We start from the raw sequence: 25420 nt of genomic DNA on the forward strand, positions 1-25420 counted from the left end.
TAATAATGAAATATCTTGTGATGACCCAGGGACGTCATATTCTTGTGATGACCCAGGGACGTCATATTCTTGTGATGACCCAGGGACGTCATTCTTTATAGCTCATCTAATATGAGACAAACAGTAATTAATCACTTCATTTTATTATTGTTATTATTAATAATAATACAATATCTAATATAAGACCAAGATTAATCTATCAATATACTGCAATAATAATAATAATAATAATAATAATAATGAAATATCTTGTGATGACCCAGGGACGTCATTCTTTATAGCTCATCTAATATGAGACAAACAGTAATTAATCACTTCATTTTATTATTGTTATTATTAATAATAATACAATATCTAATATAAGACCAAGATTAATCTATCAATATACTGCAATAATAATAATAATAATAATGAAATATCTTGTGTTGACCCAGGGACGTCATTCTTTATAGCTCATCTAATATAAGACAAACAGTAATTAATCACTTCATTTTAATAATAATACAATATCTAATATAAGACCAAGATTAATCTATCACTATACTGCATAATAATAATAATAATAATAATGATGAAATATCTTGTGTTGACCCAGGGACTTCATTCTTTATAGCTCATCTAATATAAGACAAACAGTAATTAATCACGTCATTTTATTATTATTATTAAAAATAATAATAATACAATATCTAATATAAGACCAAGATTAATCTATCACTACACTGCATTATAATAATAATAATAATAATAATAATAATAATAATAATAATAATAATAATAATGAAATATCTTGTGTTGACCCAGGGACTTCATTCTTTATAGCTCATTTAATATAAGACAAACAGTAATTAATCACGTCATTTTATTATTATTATTAATAATAATACAATAATATAAGACCAAGAGTAATCTATCACTATACTGCAATAATAATAATAATAATAATAATAATGAAATATCTTGTGTTGACACAGGGACTTCATTCTTTATAGCTCATCTAATATAAGACAAACAGTAATTAATCACGTCATTTTATTATTATTAATAATAATAATACAATAATATAAGACCAAGAGTAATCTATCACTATACTGCAATAATAATAATAATAATAATGAAATATCTTGTGTTGACCCAGGGACGTCATTCTTTATAGCTCATCTAATATAAGACAAACAGTAATTAATCACTTTATTGTATTATTATTAATAATAATACAATACCTAATATATGACCAAGAGTAATCTATCACTATACTGCAATAATAATAATAATAATAATAATAATAATAATAATAATAATAATAATAATAATGAAATATCTTGTGTTGACCCAGGGACTTCATTATTTGTAGCTCTATCTATAGATTTTTTTGTATTTTTTTTTTTTTTTACTTGATTCTTGCTTACAAATCTGTCCATTTGTGTTTGCAGGAATACACTCTGTACTCACCAGTGCTTGCTGAGGGAAAAAACTGGGAGAGGATTCACCTTTTAGTCTGCTGACCCATAGATTTGGACCACAAGTTGTAGATGTTGTCATCTCATTTTTAATCAGTCAGTTTAAGTAGAGGTACACTGATCCAGTGAACACAATAACAAATGAATTGTAATTGTTTCAAACATTGTCATCTCAATTAAGTAATGTTACAGTTTATTGATTTAAATATACAATATATCACTGTTAGAGAACGCATTCAGACAGCAGAGTAATGCTAAATGTTCATGGTTTACTTAGCTTAATTTACAATTAAAGATTACATAATTTTTCATTGTTTTAAAACAATACATAGTAAAATAAACAAAACCAAAAAAAACAAGTCTCTTGCACTTAATTTCTCATATGCACACTTACATGTACCTCTTTTCTGTCAAAGCACAGAATGGAGTAAAGCTTATTTTGCTTAATTACACTAGCACGTCCGTTTATTTGATAATTCAAATCAGGAAACTTCTGAGAATCGTGTTCACTTGATCAGTAAGTACAAGTACAAGGTGTTTACAGCGATGTCCTCTGACTCCTATTGGGCAGCTACAGAAACAGTCTTCAAAGAAGCATTTTTCATTCTTCAAACTGTCTGCCTGTAAATCATGAATGACCTGGAAGTATCCATCTGTCTTCTTGATGAGAATGCTGATAAGATCCAGTCTAAGGTTCCTAATGCCAAACAAAAACTGATATTTAGGCGATGGAAAAATCTGAATAGACAAGCAAAGAAAAACAATACATGTTTTAATATGATTGTGTTTGATTTATTATATAACTATATTCCAAATGCTTGTGATTCTATTACATTATTTGCATGAACTCATAATGAAGTTGCATAAGTTTAATTGCAAATATCACCTTTCAACAAGATTGTTTGTATCGGAGTTGGCATGGTTGTAGCACTGTCCGACCACGCGTGTCCTATTACCAGCCAGTGATCCTTGAAATATAAGCAAAGAACTGAGAAATCTTCAAACCTGTTGAGGAATTATTTGAAAGTTGATATAAAATCTTAAAGCTATAATGAAAAAAGAAAAATAGATTTAATGTTAAATTTAACCAATTTAATATTTACTTTAAAAAAGTTATATAAATAGTAACAGTACAGGTAACACTTTAGTATAGGGAACACATATTCAGTATTAATAATGACTTTTTACTCAATAAACTTCCTAAGTAGTTTACTGCTTATTAACAATTAGTAAGTTCCTTGTTCAGTTTAGGTATTAGATAGGATTAGGAATGTAGAATAAGGTCAAGCAGAATAATGCATTAATATATGCTTTATTTCATTATTATTATTATCATTATTGTTATTAGTATTAAAATGAAGAGATTAATTACTGTTTGTCTTATATTAGATGAGCTATAAAGAATGACGTCCCTGGGTCAACACAAGATATTTCATCATCATTATTATTATTATTATTATTGCAGTATAGTGATAGATTACTCTTGGTCTTATATTAGATATTGTATTATTATTGTTATTATTATTATTAATAATAATAATAAAATAAAGTGATTAATTAATTTGACATATTAGATGAGCTATAAAGAATGACGTCCCTGGGTCAACACAAGATATTTCATTATTATTATTATTGCAGTATATTGATAGATTACTCTTGGTCTTATATTAGATATTGTTTTATTATTATTATTATTAATAATAATAATAAAATAAAGTGATTAATTACTGTTTGTCTTATATTAGATGAGCTATTAAGAATGAAGTCCCTGGGCCAACACAAGATATTTCATTATTATTATTATTATTATTATTGCAGCATAGTGATAGATTACTCTTGGCCTTATATAAGATATTGTTATTATTATTACAAGAATATGAATACAAGAATATGACGTCCCTGGGTCATCACAAGAATATGACGTCCCTGGGTCAACACAAGAATATGACGTCCCTGGGTCAACACAAGAATATGACGTCCCTGGGTCAACACAAGAATATGACGTCCCTGGGTCATCACAAGAATATGACGTCCCTGGGTCATCACAAGAATATGACGTCCCTGGGTCAACACAAGATATTATTATTTGTATTATTATTACTACAATATAGTGAGAGATTAATGATTGTTTTAAATTGGATATTGTATTATTATAATAATGATTATTATCTAAATACAGTCATTGATAAATGTGTGTCATACTGTATATTGGACGGGTTAATGATGTCGCCGGGTCAACACAATATATTTACTTGTTGTTTATGGACGACAAACCCCCCATCCATCCGCAAAAGTGTTTAGCCTTTCTTTCACAGAAGGATTAGTATCAGCATCTGCTAAACGAATACATGACAAAAGTGATATAAATAATCGTACAAAAAGATCCGACGACGCGATCACGGGGGAAACGCCACACCGGACCGGGGCAAAACGATCGTGGGCACCTTCCTGTCCGATAGGATCGGGGTTTGGCGATTTGGACCTTAATATATGCGCAGTTCAGCGAATGTTCGCGTCAGTTATGAATAATATATTAATAAAAATAATATATTATGCTGAGCAGGGATGGACACATTTGAAATGGCACATTTTAAATAATATGCACTTACCTTTGTAAAATGAAGGCGACGTCAAAGCACACAATTCAAATAGTGGCGCGCAAGCTGAGGCTGGGCACATGTCACGTGACGTGAGTAATCTGATTGGTTGCTCAAATTTATGTTAAGCACCTCCCTTGTTGACCCAGGGACGCGTCGAACTCGGCAGAATCAGGACGTGCGTAAATGGGTTCGGGCTTTAAAAAAGCTGTCAATCAAAATGTACTTGTCGGGCTCGGGTCCTGTCGGGCCTAACTTTTAAGGCCCGATTACAGCTCTATCTCAGACCTTCTGGTTACAGTTGATAAGGCGCTAATCATGGGAGATTTTAATATTCACGTTAATAATACAAATGATACATCAGGACTTGCGTTTACTGACCTAATAAACTCCTTTGGAGTCAAGCAAAATGTCACCAGGCCCACTCATCGTTTTAATCATACACTAGATTTAATTATATCGCATGGAATCTATCTTACTGCTATAGATATTGTACCTCAAAGTGATGATATTACAGACCATTTCCTTGTATCGTGCATGCTGCGTATAACTGATATTAACTATATGTCTCAGCATTACCGTCTGGGCAGAACTATTGTTCCAGCCACCAAAGAAAGATTCGCAAATAACCTGCCTGATCTATCTCAACTGCTATTTGTACCCAAAAATACACATGAATTAGACGAAATTACTGACAACATGGGCACTATTTTCTCTAATACATTAGAAGCTGTTGCCCCCATCAAATTGAAAAAGATTAGAGAAAAATGTACTGTACCATGGTATAACAGTAATACTCACTCTCTCAAGAAAGTAACTCGTAGTCTTGAACGCAAATGGAGAAAAACTAACTTGGAAGTTTTTAGAATTGCATGGAAAAACAGTATGTCCAGCTATAGACAGGCTCTAAAAACTGCTAGGGCAGAGCATATACACAAACTCATTGAAAATAACCAAAACAATCCAAGGTTTTTATTTAGCACAGTGGCTAAGTTAACAAATTACCAGACGCCACCTGATTCAAATATTCCACCAACATTAAATAGTAATGACTTTATGAATTTCTTCACTGATAAAATAGATAACATTAGAAATACAATAGCGAATGTAGATTCTACAGCGTCTAACACTTCAGTTTCATCCATCACACCCAAAGATAAACTGCAGTGCTTTACAAATATAGGACAGGAAGAGCTAAATAAACTTATCACTGTATCTAAACCAACAACATGTTTATTAAATCCTGTACCCACTAAATTACTGAAAGAGCTGTTACCTGTAGCCGAAGAACCGCTTCTCAATATCATTAACTCGTCGTTATCTTTAGGTCATGTCCCAAAACCATTCAAGCTGGCGGTTATCAAGCCTCTTATTAAGAAACCAAAACTTGATCCTAGTGTACTGGCAAATTATAGGCCTATTTTAAATCTTCCATTTATGTCTAAAATTTTAGAAAACGTTGTGTCTGCTCAATTGAGCACCTTCCTGCATAATAATGATCTGTATGAAGAATTTCAGTCAGGTTTTAGGCCCCACCATAGCAGAGAAACTGCACTTGTTAAAATTAAAATTGAGCACACATGCACGAGCACAACGCCCCACCCAGTCTCCTCCCCTAATTAAATCAATTTAAATATGGTAACGAGTCCACTTTGGCAAAAGATAGCAGTAAGAAAATGGCTAAGGCAAGCGGCAAGAAACGAAACTTTACGGAAAGTGAATTTGAGGTGCTACTATCGGAGGTAGAGACTAGAAAACTTATTTTATTTGGAACGTTGTCCTCTGGAATTAATAACAAAAGGAAAAAATATGAGTGGGAGAGTTTGGCTGAAGCCGTCAATGCGGTGGGATCTGAAAGTCGCCCTGTAAATGAGCTTAAAAAGAAATGGTCTGATATAAAGGTGGACGTTAAACGGAGAACTGCTGCGCACCGACAAAGTGTGGGCAGAACAGGCAGTGGTGAAGGGGTCGATGAACTTACACCCTTTGAGCAGAGAGTTGCCTCAATTATGGGTGACACTTTACTCTCTGGAGTAGTATCTGCTGCTGTGGGAGACTCCGATTTACAGGATTGCGACGAAGGTAACCAATTTCTCATTTGTTTTTACTTTGGTATATATAGCGTACCTATATTTCATTGTCAAATGCATTCAGTGTAGTGAACCAAAAGTATACACCAGAGATTTTACGGATCCATTTCATTTATTGCAAATGTGTGTGCCCCTTAAAAATGGAACGTACTTAAATTACAGTTAACATTTGCCTTTTTATTTAGACCCATATGGCGCAACAGCCGAAACTTCCACTTCCCAGGAGGGGCACTCGGAGTCCGCCCCTCCTGAGCAGCCAGCGCCCACTGTGCCCAGCGTTTCCAGTGCTCTTCCCAGTGCTGACGCCCGTCCGTCTGGTCGCGTCTTGACACATGCTGTTTTGGAGTCACAACAGCAAATCATTATGGCCATCGGGGAAATTAACAGTCACCTGAAAAATATCACTGAAACACTCACAGACATAAGCCACTCATTAAAGGAATTGGTCAAAAAGTGAACTTTTGTCTCTGATTACCATTTATATTGTCGCAATCACATGTTGGCGGGCATGAACGGCTTGTTGGTTGGGCTGCACATAAATTGGTCTTGGGTCGGGGTCATCTGGCGGTGCTGCCACCTCACCAAGTGGTATGCCATGCCTGTGCGTGACATTGTGCAGCACACCACACGGCACACCTTGTCAGGGCGGTATAACGACATCCCCCGAGTCCTGTCAAGGCAGCGCCACCGACATTTCAGCTGCCCAATCGCCCGCTCTACAACTGAACGAGTGCGAGAATGGGCATCATTGTATCTGTGCTCTCGGTCAGTTTGTGGGTTGGTGAGGGGGGTTAAAAGCCACGTCTTTAGTGGATAACCGCGGTCTCCTGAAGGGTTAATTAATAATTATATGCAAAAAAAACTACAATTAGATAGGATCATAACTTTAAAGGCACTTACCAAGAAGCCACCCATCACGCACCCTGCCAGCTTGGAGCCTCATCCCAACCATGCTGTTTGTAAGGATGTATGGGTTGGGTTGACCCAGGCCACCTTGCCACAATATTTGTTAGGCGCATTTGTGCATCACATATTATCTTCACATTTATTGAATGGAAATGTTTCTGATTCACATATGCAAATTCTTCTTCAGATGGCGTCTTTATAGCAATGTGTGTGCAGTCGATCGCTCCGATAACATTAGGAAAACCGGCTATCGCTTCAAATTGCATTTTAATGTTTGGCTGGTCAACTGCATCATATGGGAACCTGATATACCTGGTAGACATGCGGATGATCCCGTCCCATACCGCTGGCATTGCCGGGCTCAAAGACGACTGGCTTATTCCTGAGCGGTCTGCCAGTTCCCTTTGGAAAGAACCAGTTGCCAGGAAACCAAGTGTTGTCAGCACCTGCAAGGGAACGGGTATTGTGTGGCTTCTCATTGTCTCTCTCTCTAGATTCGGACCCAACTCAGCACAGAGCTCCAAGAGGATAGCCCTTGGAAATCTGAAACGGCTGATAAGCCAGTCATCATCCTGGGCCAGAAAATCATTGTGGTCCCTAAAAACTCATTCTCTTCGGATTCTGCCATTAGCAATGTCCTCTAATAAGGCCAACGCTGCCATTGCAATAGACTAAGGGTTGTTTCAACCGGTTTGCTTTTATATGTTCTTATTTAATTGCATAATTTATATAATTATAATAAGGCTCGTGTGACAATATATGTCAATTATTTTATAAATTGCAAATTAATTGCAATGCTTCCCACAGGTGGTGGTGCGAGACTTGTAGAACAATTTGTTGTGTAATGTTTGCAACTTCACTTCATTGCCTGTAAGAGTCGTCAACGGACAAAAACAATGAGAAATGAACGTACGCCAGACATGAAATTGGCTTGGAGGAACGCACATTCTTGCGTTAATTTCACTGTTAGTACATCCGACCGTGAGCGTGAAAGCTGGCGTACGCAAAGTTTTTGTGCGTACGCAAGGTTGATAGACTAGACCCCTGCTCCTTGCGTCAGATCAAGGCTGCATCTCATTTCTAGTCTTACTTGATCTTAGTGCTGCGTTCGACACCATAGATCATGACATACTCATAGATTGATTACAAAACTATACAGGTATTCAAAGGCAGGCTCTAAGATGGTTTAGATCTTACTTGTCCGATCGCTACCATTTTGTTTACTTAAATGGGGAGTCATCTCATTTATCATCAGTAAAATATGGAGTGCCACAAGGATCCGTCCTAGGTCCCCTTCTATTTTCAATATACATGTTGCCCCTTGGTAATATTATTAGAAAATACGGAATTAGCTTCCACTGTTATGCTGATGATACTCAGCTATATATCTCAACGAGACCAGATGAAACTTCCCAATTATCTAAGCTAACAGAGTGTGTTAAAAATGTAAATGAATGAATCATAATGAGGTCCCTATTGGGACCTGTCTGTGTCTGGCCTATCGTGGCTATTTCTGTACGGTCTATCGAGGCCTGTCCGTGTCTGCCTATCGTGGCTGTCTATGTCTGGCCTATCGTGGCTATTTCTGTACGGTCTATCGAGGCCTATCCGTGTCTGGCTATCATGGCTATTTTTCTGCACGGTCTATCGAGGCCTGTCCGTGTCTGCCTATCGTGGCTATTTCTGTACGGTCTATTGGGACCTGTCTGTGTCTGCCTATCGTGGCTATTTCTGTACGGTCTATCGAGGCCTGTCCGTGTCTGCCTATCGTGGCTATTTCTGTACGGTCTATTGGGACCTGTCTGTGTCTGGCCTATCGTGGCTATTTCTGTACGGTCTATCGAGGCCTGTCCGTGTCTGCCTATCGTGGCTGTCTGTGTCTGGCCTATCGTGGCTATTTCTGTACGGTCTATTGGGACCTGTCTGTGTCTGTCTATTGTGGCTATTTCTGTATGGTCTATCGAGGCCTGTCCGTGTCTGCCTATCGTGGCTATTTCTGTACGGTCTATTGGGACCTGTCTGTGTCTGCCTATCGTGGCTATTTCTGTACGGTCTATCGAGGCCTGTCCGTGTCTGCCTATCGTGGCTGTCTGTGTCTGGCCTATCGTGGCTATTTCTGTACGGTCTATCGAGGCCTATCCGTGTCTGGCTATCATGGCTATTTTTCTGTACGGTCTATCGAGGCCTGTCCGTGTCTGCCTATCGTGGCTATTTCTGTACGGTCTATTGGGACCTGTCTGTGTCTGCCTATCGTGGCTATTTCTGTACGGTCTATTGGGACCTGTCTGCGTCTGGCCTATCCTGGCTATTTATGTACGGTCTATTGGGGCCTGTCTGTGTCTGGCCTATCACAAAAAAAAAAAAAAAAAACTTTTAATCTAATGTCATCATACTGATCATGCTAACTCTCTCTTTATATTTTTCAGGAAAGAGGATTGCACATAACTTCATAAGTACCTAACTTTCATCTGTGAATATAATACATTATTCAAAGATTGGATGACAAATAATTTTCCCCAATTAAATTCGGATAAGACAGAGATACTAATTATTGGACCAAAAAACACTACACAGAATCTTGTAGATTACAGTCTGCAACTAGACAGATGTACTGTTTCTTCCTCTACAGTCAGAAATCTGGGTGTTATATTAGACAGCAATTTGTCTTTTGAAAATCATATTTTCAATATTACAAAAACTGCATTCTTCCATCTTAGAAACATTGCCAAGCTACAAAACATGTTATCTGTTTCTGATGCAGAAAAGCTAGTTCATGCATTTATGACCTCTAGACTGGACTATTGTAATGCACTTCTAGGTGGTTGTCCTACTTTGTCAATAAACAAGCTTCAGGTAATCCAAAATGCAGCAGCTAGAGTCCTCACGAGGTCAAGAAAATATGATCATATTACCCCAATTTTACAGTCTCTGCACTGGCTACCTATTAAGTTCCGTATCAGTTATAAATTATCATTACTTACCTATAAGGCCCTAAATGGTTTAGCTCCTGCGTACCTAACTAGGCTTCTAACACGCTACAACCCATCACGCACCCTAAGGTCACAAAACGCTGGACTTTTGGTAGTTCCTAGGATAGCAAAGTCCACTAAAGGAAGTAGAGCTTTCTCACATTTGGCTCCCAAACTCTGGAATAGCCTTCCTGATAATGTTCGGGGTTCAGACGCACTCTCTCTGTTTAAATCTAGATTAAAAACCTCTTTCGCCAAGCATACAAATAATATATCTTTTAAATTGTGAGAATAGTTGCATCTGATTAAATGTGCATTTTTATTCATTAGCTTGGGTTAAACTTTGTTTCTATGTTTTGCCACGGGATGTAGGATTTACACAAGCTCCAGTCTGGATCCAGAACACCTGAGAAGAGATGATGCTGACCCTCAGAGGACCCCAGATGATGCTTACCTTGAATCAACAAACAGAACTAACAATTATTGCTAAATGTGTGACTGCATCATGTAATAACTATTAATTACTAATATTGATAGTTCATCGTCTAACTGACTTTGTCTTGTATTATTATTATTTTTTTTTTTCTAAAATCCTGTCAAACGTGCACAAACTACTGGCTACTACTAAATATTGTAGAAACACAATTTTCTGTAAAGTTGCTTTGTAACGATTTGTATTGTAAAAAGCGCTATACAAATAAACTTGAATTGAATAACACAAACTCAGTTTTGCTCTCATTTAAATACAAATAAATTCATAGCCGTCCATGCTTTCACTTCATTCAGACACTCTAAAAGGCTTTTGACTGACTTAGCGGCACATATATTTGGCAGTCGTCAGCATAAAAATGGAATGAAACATTGTGACTTCTAAGGATTGACCCAAGAGGCAGATTTTCCAGTCTGGGTTTAAGTCAGTGTCACGTGAGGCAACACAGAAAACAAGGAGAGATCCAATAGCAGGTAAGCAGTTTAATATAGGGCAAATCCAGAGGGGTAAACAGTCCAAGCAGGGTCAAAAACAGAATATCCAACACCAAACATTAACAGGACACGAACACAGGGCAAGGCAAAGCAAGACAAGGGCAAGAGTTGACGGACATGTAAAACGCATAGACATTAAACAAGGACTCAGTAACAAGGACAGAAACAACCCAGGTATTTAAAGACAAGTGCAAACGATGTAAGTGAAAACAGCTGAAAACAATGAACAGTGACGATAAGGGGAAGTGAGACCTCTAGTGGACACCCAGTGATACACAGACCAGACACACTGTGACATAATCCCACCTCTAAGGAGCAGCTACCAGATGCTCCTCAGACACACCAAACAGAACAAAAAGGACCAGGAGGGAGGAGGGCCGGAGGAGGTTCAGGGGGAGGGATGGGGGGCCAGACAAACTAAGGGGAACAGACAGGAACATAACAGAACTCAAATACACAAAACAGAAGTCCATAAAGGGCATGTTGAGGCGCCCACCAGGGCGGAGCAGAGGACCACCACAGCCATGTGGTCAAGGCCAGAGCCCTCCAGGGTGGAGTGGAAGACCACCACGGCCTTGTGGTCAAAGCCAGAGCCCTCCAGGGCGGAGCGGACGACCACCACGTCCTCGTGGTCAACGTCGGAGTCCCCCAGGGTGGAGCAGATGACCAACACGCCCCGTGGTTGAGACAGGAGTCCCCCAGAACGGAGCAGCAGACCACCCAGTGACTTGACTTGGCTCTGGAGGGTAATCGGTGACTGGCCCTGGCTCTGGAAGGTCCACAAACACCCGACTCGACTCCTGAGAGTCCACCGGAACCCGACTCGACTCCGGAGAGTCCACCGGAACCCGACTCGACTCCGGAGAGTCCACCGGAACCCGACTCGACTCCGGAGAGTCCACGGGAACATGACTCGACTCCTGAGAGTCCACGGGAACATGACTCGACTCCTGAGAGTCCACGGGAACATGACTCGACTCCTGAGAGTCCACGGGAACATGACTCGACTTCTGAGAGTCCACGGGAACATGACTCGACTCCTGAGAGTCCACGGGAACATGACTCGACTCCTGAGAGTCCACTGGATCATTACCCGACTCCGAAGAGTCCACCCGAACCTGACCCAACTCCGGAGAGTCCACGGAAATCTGACTCGACTCCGGAGAGTCCACCGGAACCTGACTCGACTCCGGAGAGTCCACCGGAACCTGACCCGACTCCGGAGAGTCCACCCGAACCTGATTTGACTCCTGAGAGTCCACCGGAACCTGACCCGACTCCGGAGTCCACGGGAATCTGAATAGACTCTGGACTGTCTGTGAAGACCTGAGGTGCCTTGGCTTCGGTCTCTGGAACGGTCTCCGGCACCGCCTCGGTCAAGGCATCGGGAGCGACCTCGGACACTGCATCGGGAATGGCCTTAGGCACGGCCTCGGGAGCGGTCTCGGGCACCGCATCGGGAACGGCCTCGGCCTCCGGAACCGCCTCGGGCACCGCCTCGGCCTCCGGAACAGCATCGGTCACCGCCTCGGCCTCCAGAACAGCATTGGGCACCGCATCGGGAACGACCTCGGGCACCGCCTCGACCTCCAGAACAGCATCGGGCATCACCTCGACCTCCGGAACAGTATTGGGCACCGCCTCGGCATCGAGCACCACTTCGGCCTTCGGAACAGCATCGGGCACCGCCTCGGCCTCCGGAACAGCATTGGGCCCCGCCTCGGCCTCCGAACAGTGACGATAAGGGGAAGTGAGACCTCTAGTGGACACCCAGTGATACACAGACCAGACACACTGTGACAGTAGGGTTTTCAAAAACATTCTTCTGGCTTCAGACTCTGGTGAAATGTATTTGTGACTTGTTTAGGAAGTGTGATTAATCCACAATCTCTTCGGGATGGTAACCATTTATTTCATCATAATTCTACAATTATTATGTTGTCTTAGCGTTATTATTTTTTATTATTTATTGCTGTAGTTTGTAATTTCATTTTTGTTTCAAAATAAATTCTGCTCAGAAATCTACAGGTTATTTGAGAATTTAGAAAGAAGAATCATGTTGAAACTGGACCAAATCCAAAACCACATTACATCAGCGGTTGAAACAATGCAGCAATCAGTGAGCCAGCCAAGCACCTCTGTTTCTGATCTCACAGAGGTGCAAGAGAAACCATGCAAGACTGGAGAAAAATTAGAGGAGTTGTGTCTGAAACTGAAAGATGCTGAATTTTGAAAGAAGAAGATGGTATGTGCCTTAACACAAGCAACATTAGTGATTTTTAACCTATAATAAATTAAAACATTTTGCTCGTGTTTAATTACTGATTGTTGTTGTTTGCAGATTCGTTATCTGTGTCTTCAGAGTGGAGGCAGCTTGAGAGATGGGATGCTGAAAAAAATTGGAGATAATTCCTTATGGGGATGTTATAGTTACAAAGGGAGAAAGGGAAAACTTACATTTCAGCAGCTCTACATCAATGATGTCATCATTCGTAAGTTTCAAAACTCGCCACTATTGACTAATTATCTCTTATTATCTCTCTGTTTAATAATCTGCCTGTCAAATCATTTGGATTGTTAATAAATTGTAAATAAGATTTGGTAGGTTGTAAATGTTGTTCCTCCTTTTAAATATAAAATTCTTAAGTTGTTCTAAATACATATATTATTCATAGCAGAAATAAGATTAATGTTTGGTGTTCTTAGATTATAACTTTGTCATTTTAATTTGTAGTTTTAATATGAATAATGGTGATCTCTGTATTAAATCAAGGTGCCTGCAGCAAGGCATACCCACACCAAAATTCCCAGAGTGTGGAAGAGATGATTGCTGTCACCCTAAAACATGTCCCGGATCATGAAAAAACTGTTAATCAGTTGAGTGCATTATGAAATTTAATTTTATGTTATAAACAGTAAGCCAAAAAAAAAAAAAAAAAAAAAAAAAAAAATATATATATATATAATATTCTCGGACAGAATGTAATGGATGGACAAACCGCCAGACAGAAAGACAGACACAACAATATGTGACCATGGACCACAAAACCAGTCTTAAGTTGCATGGGTATATTTGTACAGTAACAATAGCCAACAATACTTTGTATGGGTCAAAATTACATATTTTTCTTTAATGCAAACCTAAATGCACAACTTAAATAGTTTTTTTTTTCTTTTGATAAAAAAATTAATATATTTTCATGGTAAAGTTTACTTTTGCATGGAATTGCCCATGATTTTCTTTCTTGTGCGCAACACAATATATGACATTTTGAAGTATGCTGGTGATCAAACAGTTTCTGGACACCACTGACTATAGTATTTTTCCCCATATCATGGAAGTCATGACATTACGATATACAGTGTAAGCACATGTGACAAAGTCGTTGTGGAAATTAAGCTTAATGAGCTTACGTGCAGACATCAAATGAGGTTTTCATTTACACATGGGCTAGGCAACACAACTTTAACAGTTTTTCCCCACTTTAAAGTTTGAGTGACTGTACACGCCAATGTCATAATGCAAAGCGCAAATGCGATCGTAATCGAGTGCCAAAAGCTACACTTTAGTGTCTTTACGCTGCAGACAATAAGCAAAAGAACATCGAAAAACATAAACAATCCGCCTTTCATAAGACAACTCACATTACTTTATGTCATGGTAAAAGGTATTTTTCAGTACGGCTTTCATGAGGCTTATGCATAATCGCATGTGATAAAGTCGTTACCGAAATTAAGCTTAATGAGCTTACGTGCCGACATCGAGAATGTCCTTTGCATTTACATATAGGCTAAGATTTAAGATTTAACAGATTTTTCCACTTTAAGGTTTGAGTGAATGCCTCGGTGTTCATCTTCAGTTCTCTCTTCACAGCAGTTTAGTCAGTGTAGTGTTTGAGTAAATGAATTACTCCGGGATATTGGTTTGTTTAAACTCAGAGAGAGTGTCAGCCACATTAAAAAAGTTATCAGCTTAAGTCATTTGTGGATTAATGCGTATTAGAGATGTGAACCGTTTAAAACGATTCAGTTCGATTTGGTGAACTGGTTCAAAAAGATCCGGTTACATCGAATGATTCGTTCACGAATCGGATATCACAAACTGCTTTGGGTCTCTCACAACAGACACGGAAGAGAAGACAATGCTGAATAAAGTGGTAGTTTTTGCTATTTTTGGACCAAAATGTATTTTCGATGCTTCAAAATATTCTAACGGACCCTCTGATGTCACATGGACTACTTTGATGATGTTTTTCTTACCTTTCTGGACATGGACAGTAGACCGTACACACAGCTTCAATGGAGGGACTGAGAGCTCTCGGACTAAATCTAAAATATCTTAAACTGTGATCCAAAGATAAATCGGGGTTTTACGGGTTTGAAACAACATCAGGGTAAGTTATTAATTACATAAATTTGCTATCTGGGTGAACTAACCCTTTAAGGTTTGTCCCTGTGGAGGTGTGGAGTTTCTCCTCTCACTGGTGCCAGGTACACATTTTGTCCATCAGCTAGGGTTGTTGTTTTATTTTTTTGTCAGAGGTGATCTGTACTTTGATGGAGCTGCATTTAATACACAGAGGCGGGCTATGCAATATCACATTCAAAATCGAATGCAATTCATCTGGGATTATTAACCCGATATTGCATAGCTTGTCAGACATTGTCAGTTTCTGTTTACAATGCATTAAATGGTGCACTGTGATTGGTTGTGCAGATTCATCACATTTTGGAAAAATATTATACCTTTGTTTGACCTTTTTTTTTTTTTTTTTTTTTTTTTTACAGCTGTTGCCTTGAGGCGAGGAAAGGGTTCATCTGAATGGTAAACACAATATGAATTACTTTAATGCTGGAGCTGAATTTCCTAATTTGAAATTTGCAGATGTAACTTTAAGTTAAGCATCCAGGTGTCTCTTCCAAACTCATCTAAAAAAATAAAATAAATTAATTAATAAGGAATAATTTATTCACTAATAACGAAAGGTGTAGTTCTCACAAAAACATTCTGTCATAGTTTTCTCACCTTCAAGTTGAACAAACCATTGTTTCTTTGTTCTGCTGAATACAAAAGAAGATATTTTGAAAAATGTTGGCAACAGTTTATGATCCCCATTGACTCCAATAGTATGTTTTTTTTCATACTTTGAAAGTCAGTGAAGTCCAACAAATGTTTAATTACCAACATTCTCTAAAATATAATATTCTGTGTTCACCAGAACAAAGTAACTCATACAGGTTTAGAACAACTTTTAAGTAAATGATGACAGACTTTTCATTTTTGGGTGAATTGTCCCTTTCATGTGACATGGTTTTTCATTTTTAGCCATTTTTCTGAGCTTATAATGTTCTCATACCATCGCTGCTGTCTTCGAATCTGGTTGGTTTTCTGGTTGGCCTTTTGATGTTATTGCCAGTGTCGCTTTCTACAGATGAATTAAGTTCAGCATTTTTACTCCACCTTAATGCCCTCTCGAAATCATCTAGGAATGAAATGTTGATGGAATTAGATGTCATCGCAATTTATTTTGGTAATAATCCAAAAATATTCTGCCATATATTGAACTTTACCAGTTTGGGCAAAGATACAGATTTTTTGTCTGCTCCAGGTCTCTTCATCAGGGACGACTTCTTTTTCTGCCCTTTTTGTCTGATTGTTTGTGGGCCAGTAACTATATTGTTGCTGAAATTCGTAAATAAATCAAAAGTTAGTTGTTACCTAATTGGGATAATTTAAACTTTCAAGATAATAATTATGTGGGTTGGACTTGTGGAAGGTTGTACCTCATTAACTTCGAATGTCTAGCATTCTGCTACAATTCCAACCAATGTTTCTTCTAAAAATCCTACAATATAGTACATGCTAAGAAAAGAAAAGAAAAGTTAATTTAGTGAAAATGTCACCTATTCCACATTTCTTCTATAACATGTGATCTTGGAGCACAAAACAAGTCTTAAAGGGGTCATGACATGGTTTTTTTTATTTTATTATTATGGTCCCCTAGGTGCAATTATAGTATTACTATAGTAAAAAAAAAACTTTTAAAATGTAGTGAATTATGACATTTTCCCACCCTGTTTCTCATCCTTTGATTCAAACAGTCTGTTTTTGGGTTGTTTCCCCTTTAAGAGTTCAGTGTTAACGCCCACTGTTATGATTGGCTAACGACATTTGACGGAACATCTACATTTTCCCTGACGTCAGGATCTTTCGGCAGCGTATTCAAAGATGTTGTTTGTCCACAGCCAGGAACAGCACATCTGCATGGCATTGTAATTTTCCTGTACACAGACCCACTCGCTGTCCGTCGACTGAACACTTGTGAGGCGCGCGGCTCGACAACGATCTGAAATGAGCGTAGTTGTCTTGTGCTGGAGGCGGTGATATGCAAATGGTTGGAACGTCACTTCGCACCGTGACGTCACTTCTTACCATGGATCCAGAACGAGCTGTATTTAGAGCTTGATTAAATAAATGGCTCGTTTATAATGGGGAGGACGTCTTAAGCTATGAAACTTGCAGGACGTTTTAATGGTACAAAGACCTCTTATATTCCAAAAGATCAAGGCAAATTTGGTTTCTCATTTCATGACACCTTTAAGTAGCATGGGTATATTTGTAGCAATAGACAAAAATACATTGAATGGGTCAAAATGATTTAAAAAAAAAAAAAAATTATGTCGAGAATCATTAGGATATTAAGTAAAGAGCATTTTTAAGACATTTTGTAAATTTCCTACCGTAAATGTTAAAACTTAAAGGGTTAGTTCAGCCAATTTGTAAATTTATGTAATTAATAACTCACCATCATGTTGTTTCAAACCGGTAAGACCTCTGTGTATCTTTGGATCACAGTTTAAGATATTTTAGATTTAGTCCGAGAGCTCTCAGTGCCTCCATTGAAGCTGTGTGTACGGTATACTGTCCATGTCCAGAAAGGTAAGAAAACATCATCAAAGTAGTCCATGTGACATCAGAGGGTCAGTTACAATATTCTGAAGCATCGAATATACATTTTGGTCCAAAAATAGCAAAAATGACGACTTTATTCAGCATTGTCTTCTCTTCTGTGTCTGTTGTGAGAGAGAGTTCAAAACAAAGCAGTTTGTCATATCCAGAATCATTCGATGTAACCGGATCTTTTTGAACCAGTTCACCAAATCAAACTGAATCGTTTTAAATGGCTCGCGTCTCTAATACACATTAATCCACAAATTATTTAAGCTGTTAACTTTTTTAATGTGGCTGACACTCCCTCTGAGTTCAAACAAACCAATATCCCGGAGTAATTCATTTACTCAAACACTACACTGACTGAACTGCTGTGAAGAGATAATTCTTTCACAATTGTCTACAATTCTTTTGTTAAAATGAGACGATTTGTGAACACGCAATTTCATCACTGCATATAGCTGCATCACCTTTGGCTAGCCATTGGATTCCAGAAATTAACTGCTATGTCTGTGATTGACTACATTGCACAGCCCTTTAAATAAATACTATAAATAGAAATTATGCCTAGCTTGCATGTTATTAGCTGTTCTTTTTACTTTTGTGCAACATAATTTATATGCTTGTAATCAACCTTATTTAAGTCTATGTCCGTCAAAATACCACAGAAAGCACTTCCTTTATTACAATTGGAATGAATAAAGCTTCTAAACCCCACGTCAATTCATCTACACACACACACATACACACACACACACACAGTGAATCTTCAAATACAATAGATTAAAACAATGGTGTCCCCTATTGAAAACATCACATCAACCTACACTACCCACATAATTAAGACGTGTTACTCCGTCCCTATACTCCCCTCTCTTATACCGATCGCCCTTCACACACCCTCACTATTCATTCTCTCATACACACAGGAATAAATTAAAACGCTTCCCTCTCCCCCGGTTTACAGGACCCAGCCGTGGGGTAGAGAGCGGTCACGACAGACCGTTAGGGGGAAATCATTCCAATAGGAGACGGGGATGAAGTTCACCGTTATTTCTAGTCCATATACATTCAGAAGCGGGGGAAACACTCAAGTCCAATTATAGCATCACTCATCTCCTTAAGTTAGTGTGACAGTCGGGCAAAAATGCCAAACAATCCCACGAGGTGATGGTGACTCTAATAGTTAACCCCTCCCTCCTTACTCAACTCAACTCAACTCAACTCACACTCACACACACACACACACACACACACACACACACATACTGGCATATGTGGTTTATGAGGTCATTGTGACTTTTTGGTGGTTTACGGGGACACAGCTTTTCCAACATCCGATCGAGATGGAAGTCATGTCAAAAAATTTCATTTGATCTACAAAAGAGAAATCAAGCTTAAAAAAAATATGTGACATTTCACAGTCTTGCGGGGTCGGGCTGAATTGTGGTTTATGAGGCCACTTTTACACACAACACACAAACCTAGCCTCAATCCTGGTTTAAGGGGACTGACAAACATTAATAACATTAGTTTGCTTTGCTACTGAAAGAAGGGGTCTTCATGACAATAGCACAGCTCCTGGCTTTCCCCAGCTAAACCCCTGCATAAACCAGTTCAATTATATATATATATATATATATATATATATATATATATATATATATATATATATATATATATATATATATATATATATAAAAATCAGTTTCACAAGTGATTTGTAGCCTAAGTATGCAGTAAAATATTATATATGATCTGGGATTAATAAAAGAAACTACCATTTGACATTTTGAAGTGAAGTCAGCCAAGTATGGTGACCCATACTCAGAATTTGTGCTCTGCATTTAACCCATCCAAAGTGCACACACACAGAGCAGTGAACACACACACACACACTGTGAGCACACACCCGGAGCAGTGGGCAGCCATTTATGCTGCGGCGCCCAGGGAGCAGTTGGGGGTTCGATGCCTTGCTCAAGGGCACCTAAGTCGTGGTATTGAAGGTGGAGAGAGAACTGTTCATGCACTACCCCCACCCACAATTCCGTCCGGCCCGAGACTAGAACCCACAACCCTTCAATTGGGAGTCCAACCCTCTAACCATTAGGCCACGACTTGTGGTAATGGACTGCATTTATGTAGCGCTTTCAACAGACCACATGGCCATCCAAAGCGCTTTACAATTTTGCCTCACATACACCCATTCACACACCGACTGCAGTGTCAGCCATTCAAGGCACCATCCAGCTCGTCGGGAGCAGCTGGGGTTTGATGTCTTGCTCAAGGACACCTCGACACTTTGTAGACAACCTACATGAACCACTGAGCCACTGCCGCCCCGATTTGCTTGGAAGGACAATGTAAATGTTATGCAGTTCAATAATCACAGCACAAGTTTTGTGCTTTGTTCCTTAAATTCAGAAATAAAGTATTTATTTAGTTTTATCACAAAATTATTATTATTAGAGACATCAGTAAAACCCAGTGTCACATAAAGCTTCATTTTTAATCGGTCATGGGATGAGCAAGGAGACTTGCGGATGCAGACTTGTTAGAAAATGTGTACTCTGTGAAATCATGGCGTGGGGTGGCTTCACTTGTTACCATGTCTTGAGCAGTTCAGTTCTATATTAGAAGTTGTAGCCATTGCAGTGTGAAATGTCATCTCCGCTATCACAGCGGAAGAATGTCTCAACGTGAACATGCATCGTCTACACCAGGCATAGTTCTGCCTCATTGTTGTTTAGTTGATGTAACAGGTGTAAATATTTATTGTAAAGCTGGACGTTGCAAAGTCTGAAATCTTTTTGTTTGAACTAATTTAATGTATTCTATTTAAAATTTTTAATGCAGTGTTTGTTGCATATATTTTTCAGAATGAATGGTGGACTGTTACGGTCACATTATCCATGATCAACTGAGGCAGTTCAGGTTTTTTATTTTTCATTTATTTATTTATTTTTCTTGACGTTAAACAAAACCTCAAAACCATCAAATAAAATAAATCAACAGTATTAGTAAGAGAGTAGAAAAAATGTAAATTAAAAATTTAATCTTTTTGATTAAAAAAAAAAAAAAAACATTTTCACTCAAGGGAATGAAAAAAACATCACTTTTAAAAACAGTAAATCATTCAAAAACACACACTCAATGACAAAACGTTACTTGTAAAAACAGGATTACATTCTAGTGCTGTCAAAAGACTAATCACAATTAATTGCATCCAAAATACATTTTTGGTTACACACACACACACATATATACATACACACACACACACACACACACATACATACATACATACATACACACACACACACACACACATATATTTATATATATATATATATATATATATATATATATAAACAAACGTGTATATAAGAAAAAAATGTTTATATATTGGTGAATAAATCATATTATAAATTTATAATATGATATATACATGTAAATATTTTCAAAATATATACTGTATATGTGTGTATAAAGTATGTAAAACCGTATTTTGGAATGTGACAAATCTTTTGACAGCACTTTTAAATGACATTGCATTCAGAACTTTACTATATAACAATAACAAAACTTTACTTCTAAAAATGTACAGTAATTTAATTAGTCATTAATAAATCTCCATGCGTTTTAAGGTTACCCCTCGGTTACGGACAAAGTCTCTGATATTTTGGACCGTCCGGTGTTGTAGGGCTGGACTTTCTGAATATTTGCAGACCTCACATTCCCTCATCGATGCCAAGCGGCCTCTTTACTTATGTGCTGTCTGAAGTGTCGCATAACAGCATTCACTTCAGATTTTTTCCATGGCCTTTTGGCTCTCAATTTTCCTCTGCTTGGGACTGAAAAGAAACAATGATAAATTGTTACCATTACTGCCTACCATTTTTGTGCCTTTTTGCTTATTTATATGTCTAGGTCAGAGATCACCAACTGGCAGACTCCAGGCTGAATCCACACTGCAAAATATGTCCATGTGGGACGTGAATGCTTTTGACAATGAAATTAATACCTTACACTAATTTCTAATAAATCTAATTTATATCAAGCCTATTAACTTAAGCTCAGTAGATCCATTTAGGTGCAGTCATTCATGCAGAGATAAGAGCAGAGAACAGTTTGACACAGAGACATAAAATAGTTCATTACTGGAGCTCAAGCTGTTTTAGTTGAAGATCCCTAATCTAGGTATTACATTAATAAAAATTAAATTAAGATTTACACCCAACTTAACCATACCATTGTTTTCAGAGAGATTACTTTTAGTGTTTGGTCCATCAGATGTGTCCTTCGGTGACAGTTTCCTCCTTTTCAAAGGCTCTGTGGATATGGATAGGCAAAATCATTGTTTTACAATGCTATGAACAAACTCTTGAATATCTAAGTAAAGCATATGTATAGATTTAACTTTTTCCCCAATCTAAACTAGTTTACAAATTTCCAATTAAAGCTCAAGACATTTTCAATTACATGCAACACAGAAACAATTGTTTTCAGATCTTACACACCCATAAATGTTAATAGTATGGTATATAATATTGGTCTAAACATTTGAAAATAAAACATTAACCATTATAAACAAGTTGAGCATGGTTTTATTACAAACAAAATCCAACATTCAAAGAACATAACCTTTTTTTTAAACAAAGTACACTTTTCTTAACTTTTAAACATCAAAACGCAAGTCTTATATTGTCTATAATATGACACCTTTAAAGTTAAGAAACAATCACCAAAAACATCCTGAACTTACAGTACTTAAAGTAATACTTCATTATAAAAATGAAAATTGTCATGTACTCATCCTCAGGTTTCAAACATTTATGAGTTTTTCAAACATTTATGAGTATTGAACACAATAAGATATTTTGAACAATTCTAGTAACCAAACAATTGTTGATCGAACTGACTTCCATAGTACAGAAAAAATAAAGTACACAAATCAGTGGAGCTCAACAACTGTTCAGTTACCAGCATTTTACAAATCATTTTATTTTGTGTTCAACAAAGAAACTTGTACAAGTTTGGAACAATATGAGGGTAAGTAAATGACAATTTTAATTTTTGACGTGAACTGTTACTTTTATATAATTTTTAAACACTACAAAAATATTGCACCTACATTTTCCCTAGAAATGCATAACTACAATTTCTTTCAATAAGGCCGCTTTAAATACTTCCTCACTCCTCTTTCCATTCCTAAACTATTCCTTGATCTACTTCTTTTTAAACATAACAAACTAAAATATTGCCGCTAGTTTTTCCCCACAGAAACTTCTTAGACGGATACTGCTGTACTTCCTCACTCCTTATTACTTTCCTAAATATAAGAAAACAAATACAGTTAGGCATAACTTTAAATTATACACAAAATAAATACAAAATTGCAAATATTGACAAAAGAATTCACTTAAACTTCTAAAAATTAACATTCAATAAATATCCACGGACATTTCTCAATCTGTGTTGTAACTGCAACCTCTTCATCCACTGTATCTGTATCGAACACTTGGTCCACCAACAGCTCCAACTGACACCTCATGCTTCTTAGCAATTGGAGGTACTTCACCCATCTTTGAATCTTGAGTTACTTCTCTCAATATAGAAACTGAAGCAACTTCTTCCTGTACAGAGCCTGCACTGGGTGCTTCTTCCTGAATAGTAGATGAATCGATTGCAGTTTTCTCCAGCAAAACATCAATGTTGTTTTGTATTTTTATTTTGCATTTCTCCGTGCTCATCTTGATTGTCTGCAAGTAAGTGCAGAAGTTTTTCTTCTTCCAAATACCGTTTCAACACACTGTTGGACAAACTGACATCTTCACTGAAAGTACTTGCTAGGGACACTTTCCCTTTTACAATACATTCAAATTTGAGACACTTTTGCAAAAGTGCACATCTCTGACAGCGATGAAACTTTCCTTGTGGATCGAAATCCACTTGCCAAGCCTGGCATTTTTGGCACCTTCAAGAAACAATAATCTCAGCAGCATTGATTTCAGAGATGAATGTTTTCACTGCATCTTCTTCCACTGTGAAATCTTCATTAGGAAGTAAAATGCCTTCCACCTCTTGAATCTCTGTATTATGTGAACTAGGGTGGCCATTCATGCCATTTTCGCAGGACATGTCCTGGCCAGGATTTCTGTATTGCCTAAAACATCCAGGTTTTGGCTTTGGTTTCCTGTTTACATACTTAATGACGGTAATGATCACTTGACCAATAACCTGCAGACTTTGTACGTAAATCGACCAATCGTGGTGCATGAGAAGGTGGTATCTACAGAGAACGGTCAAAGCGATGAAAACACGTGTACATTTTACTGTTGGACTGGAAAGCAGCACTGAGCAGACTGATCGGTGTATGACATCAAAGTAACGTGAAAGCGATTCAAAAGCACAAGAAGCCATTGGTCTGTGCAGTGCAAACAAAGCCAAAACGTATATATTTTTGGCAAAAAAAGTTAACAGCTTAAGTCATTTGTGGATTAATGCGTATTAGAGAAGCGAACCGTTTAAAACGATTCAGTTCGATTTGGTGAACTGAATGATTCGTTCACGAACCGGATATCCAGACTGCTTTGTTTTGAACTTTCTCTCACAACAGACACGGAAGAGAAGACAATGCTGAATAAAGTCGTTGATTTTGCTATTTTTGGACCAAAATGTATTTTCGATGCTTCAACAAATTCTAACTGACCCTCTTATGTCTCATGGACTACTTGATGATGTTTTTCTTACCTTTCTGGACATGGACAGTAGACCGTACACACAGCTTCAATGGAGGGACTGAGAGCTCTCGGACAACATCTAAAATATCTTAAACTGTGATCTGAAGATGAACTGAGGTCTCACGAGTTATTAATGACATAATTTTGCTATCTGGGTGAACTAACCCATTAAGACTTCTTCTATTCCTTTCTGAAAATTTGTCTCAGCAGCTTTGTGAATAGGTTTTAAGAAAAAACCCTCAGCTAAAAACTTTTACTGCAATTTAGGAGAAGTCTTAGAGTTAAGATAAAATGTTTTGTGAATACGGGCCCTGATCATCACTGTTTTGTGTGTTAAACACAATCTGCTGAATTACATTGTGGAAAAACTACATTTTAATGAAAAATAACAAATGAAAATATATATAATCACAATCTAAGACAAAAATACTGTTATAAACTAGATATTGGATAATTCAGCAGCAAAAGATACTCTACAAGAATCATGGGTGCACAAAATTTTTATAAAATCTAAACATGTAGTGGGGAACAAATAAAGTTAATAAGCATAGGACTAAATCTGTTAAAATGTTATGCATTACTCTTTTGTATTGTTGTAAAATACATTCATGAAAAACAAGTAGCATAAATATACTTATATATATATATATATATATATATATATATATATATATATATATATATATATATATATATATATATATATACACACTATAAAA

General features: G+C 37.6%; 1 protein-coding gene and 1 long non-coding RNA gene across 2 annotated transcripts in view; one reads left to right on the plus strand and one right to left on the minus strand.

The window, feature by feature from the left end:
• The window catches only part of LOC113063326 (nesprin-2-like), a 603140-nt gene that overhangs the window by 346907 nt on the left and 230813 nt on the right, over positions 1 to 25420 (plus strand). The window lies entirely within an intron of this gene.
• LOC113063339 (uncharacterized) lies at positions 1530 to 4160 on the minus strand. Its single transcript, XR_003278667.1, has 3 exons — positions 4070 to 4160; positions 2347 to 2465; positions 1530 to 2157 (listed from the first exon to the last, which is right to left on the minus strand). It is a non-coding gene; the product is annotated as an uncharacterized LOC113063339 (long non-coding RNA).

Source organism: Carassius auratus, chromosome 45 (genome assembly GCF_003368295.1).
Source record: "Carassius auratus strain Wakin chromosome 45, ASM336829v1, whole genome shotgun sequence".
NCBI lineage: Eukaryota > Metazoa > Chordata > Actinopteri > Cypriniformes > Cyprinidae > Carassius > Carassius auratus.